A 4,473-nucleotide genomic window follows, 5' to 3' on the forward strand; every position below is an offset into this window, starting at 1 on the left:
AAAAAAAAATAACTTACTAAATTTTTTTATTTATTTTTAATATTTATAATATATGATTTAACATTCATATTCATAAATATGTAAATTTAATTTAAAATATATTTTATGTAAACACCAATAAAATAGACTGAAAAAGACGTCTCCAGCTAAATAGACTTTTTTGTAGGTCTACGAAACCCTAAACCACAAATCTCAAACCCTAAATGTTTTGCTTGATAATCAAAAAGTCTCAATTATACAAAATATAAACTACTAAACATTAATATGCAGATTTAAGTTAATAAAACAAAAAAAAACAAAATCTAAAATCTAACCCTATGAAATCAACCACTAAAAGACATAACATGTTAGAACCTTTTGTTTTTAAACTATGAACATTGTCTACCACATGATAATCAAATTAGTATATATTCTTGTAAATTGTTCAATTATATGAAATTTTAATCTATTTAGTTCATATTATCAATTATATTGATGATTAGTTAAAAATATCACTAGAATTATTTTTATACATTTTCAAAATTAAATTTTTAGATCAAATTAGAGTGTAGACTACAAACTAAGTCTGTAAGGTAGACTTTTTAGAAAGTCAAAACATTTGTAGACTTCGTTTTTTACGTGTAGACTTCCAAAGGATAGAAACATAAAATACATTTCTGTTTTTTTGTTTGTTCATAAGGGTTAAATAGTACTTTCAGTACCCCTTTAGGTTGGTTTTGCATTTGACTGAAAGTGATGTACACTTTTAGGTTTGACTTGAATATTTAGGTTGGTTTTAGTAAATGTACCGGTTTCAATGGCTTATAGCCTCAACTTTTATATAGTATAGTTAACTATACATTTTTAATATTTTTATTTTTTATATTTTATATTTACTCATTCTAATATTATAATAGATGTTTAATGTAATAGTTTTATATTGTATATTTACTTATTATTTATTTAACTATACATTTTTCAAATATTTATTTAATTTATTTTTCCACTTTTTATATTTTATATTTACTTTCTGTTTACCTTTTTGTATATTTATTTATTTTAAATTTCTTGCTTTTATATCAATGATAATATTAGGATATATATTTAATGTAATATTTTAATTTTTTGTATACTATATTTACTTATTATTTATTTTTTCTTATATTTTATATTTACTTATTCTAATATTAAAATAGATGTTTAATGTAATATTTTTATATTGTGTATTTAATTATTATTTATTTAACTATACATTTTTTAGATATATGTTTATTTTAGTTTTCCACTTTTTATATTGTATATTTACCTACTTTTTATCTTTTTTGTATATTTATTTATTCTAAATTACTTGCTTTTATATCAACGATAATATTACGATATATATTTAATGTAATATTTTTATTTTTATAAACTATATTTACTTATTATTTATTTTTTTCTTATATTTTAAATTTATTTATTCTAATATTTCGATAAATATATAATATATATTTTTATTTCTTATATTGTGTATTTAGTTATTATTTATTTTACTATATATTTTTCAGATAGATGTTTAATTTAGTTTTTTATATCTTAATTGTATATTTACATATTCTAATTTTCTTGTTTTATATCAAATAATAATATTATGATAGATGTTTAATGTAATATTTCTATTTTTTATATTGTATATTTACTTATTTTTTACTTTTTATTATATTGTATATTTACTTATTATTGTTTAATGTAATATTTATATTTCTTACATTGCATATTTACTTATTATTTATTTTTTCTTATATTGTATATTTATTTATTATTTATTTTTGTTTTTTGTAACAATGCTACGTGGCATCTCTTGGAAACTGTATTTTTAGCTGATGTGCACGCTCTATGAGGCCTCAACTTTTATATCTGAAATTGTTTACAATTTCTATCAGTTCAATATAAGTAAATATTTAAACATTCTCAATGATTATTTGTAAATAATTTCAGTAGCATATATATCATAATATTTGAAAATAATGAGTTAAATTTATTTACATATATTTGTCTGAAAGTCTTACATTTTAAAATTAATTCTTATTTTTTACTTTATTTCTCTTAAATGCATTGAGAAGGAAGGACGCTTTCAGAGGCGAAAGGCCGATCAGGTCATGTAGGAACAAGTTTCAAGTCTACTGGTTTGTACGAGATGAAATTCTCATATACAGTTCTTGGAGGGGGAGGAACCTTGATTTACCTATCTCAATAAAGTTTATGATTGGTTGAGAAAATATGACTTTCCATTTTTTTGTTTTCAAAGTAACTCTCATCAACTATAACTATTTTTTTAAAAAAATATTATGAATATAAAGTTAATCTTTTTTGTTTTACTTTTGTTAACTTACCTTATTTAATATCAATTTCGATTTTATTTTGAAATTAATATTTTTTTCTGGAAATATTAAAATTTTCGAAAATAATAAATTATTATGGTGATTTTACATATTTTTTTAATGCTTTTAAATAATATATAGATACTCCCAATGATTTATAGTCTCAACTTATATATAGTATATGTTATTTATGAATATCTTCAATAGCATATAGCATAAACGTGAAAGGAAAATATTTTAAATTTATTTGGTTATAAATGTTAAAAAAACAATTCATTTTTAAATTAATTGTTATATTTCATAACTACTTATGTTAAATTCAAAATATTATAATATATATTATGTTAATATATCTATATTTTTAAAAAAGGAATTGTTAGTTTGCCTTATTTGATATGAATTTCTACTTTATTATGAAATAAACAGTTTTTGAAAATATTAACATTTTTAAAAATAATAATTTAAAAAACTGATTTGTCATATTTTGATTGATCGTTTTAGATCCTATGTGGACGTTCTCAACGGCTTATAGACTCAACTTTTATATAGTATAGATTCATAAATATTTTAAAATCTATAATTCTATGCAGATAATATAATTTATATTTTCAAAGAAATATATTAGGAGATTTTAACAGAGTGCATTCGAGATGAAGACTAAATTAAGAACCTAACAAAAGTGTAAAATGAAGCTTGAGACTTATGTAAAATAACAATCTTTTTCTTTTGACATTCCATTGATTTACTTTATATATTCAAGTGTGCTATTCCTATGTTCAGATATCACCATTTAATGCTGATACATCGCCCTATGAGATGCAAGTTTGATTGGTACTTCTTGTACCATGTTGCAGATCTCTTGTAATTTTTTTTTCATTAATTCTCATAATTCCACCTTCTTTGGGGATCGTAACCCATACCTCCTAATACATAAAAATTAATGAACCTTTAATCAAACCATTGAATCAACGAGGCTTCCAAAATTAATATCTAATCTCGAATCCACTATTTCTTCTCACCCAACCTTCTCCTCTGCATTCATAAATATTTTAAAATCTATAACTCTATGTCGATAATGTTGTTTTATTGTCAAAGAAACAATTATGAGATTTACAGATAGTGAATTCGAGATCAAGACAAAAATTCAAAACTTAACAAATAACTAGCAAATATAAGGTTTAAAAACTTATACACTCAAATTTAAAGTTCGATTCCTAAATAATGCAATTTTTTGCAGATTATAGAATACAAAGCTTATAGGAGATTCCAGAGTATTGCAGGCAGAACCGTTCGTTGCAGTAGTCTACAATGGAGAGAGCATGTCCATCGAGAATGTCGTATACGCATAACTATCTGTCGATCCAAGTTTTTGGGGAGAGCTTCATCGAGGAATCATTATCCGTGAAGTTGTTCATCAATAACGCATATGTTGGAGGTAGTTGATCATCATATATAAAAGAATCTTCTTTATTTAAAGAGAAGTAAAATAATTATCTACCATAAAAAAGTCATATTATGTCTAATATATCAATTACAGCAATTTGATTATTTAAATCAATCTATTAAATATATAAAATTAAAAAAATCTTAATAATTATAAGGATATTAATAATTAATCAATTTGAACTGTAAATTTAAATTTTACTTTTAGTTATAACAAAATTTGTTGAAAAAAAATCTAACAAATCTTACTAAATTTTTTAATTATTAAAAGTTAATGCATTGATTAATTTTGTTATTAGTAATATAATATTATTATAAATGAACTTTATATAAAATTTTATTAGAAAACAATAGAAAATTTCTAAGTCATTTTTATAAATTTTATAATTATAGTATATATTATAAAAATATAAATAATATATGAATTAAACTACCATTATATAATCTCACTATTTAACTACCAACTCGACCCTGACCCGCGCGCCAGCGCGGATATGAATTTTCAGTTTTTAATTATTTATTTTATTAAATGATGTATTTGTAAAATTCATTCATATTATATTCATTAAGTAAATATTTTTTCTTTTTGCATATTAAACTATCTATTTTTTACGAATGTGTGATGTCATATTAAAAAATATAAAAAAATGAGTATACATAGTTAATTAGATAATTGTAAAAACATAAATTT

The sequence above is a fragment of the Brassica oleracea genome, chromosome C5, assembly GCF_000695525.1.
Source record: "Brassica oleracea var. oleracea cultivar TO1000 chromosome C5, BOL, whole genome shotgun sequence".
Classification (NCBI taxonomy): domain Eukaryota; kingdom Viridiplantae; phylum Streptophyta; class Magnoliopsida; order Brassicales; family Brassicaceae; genus Brassica; species Brassica oleracea.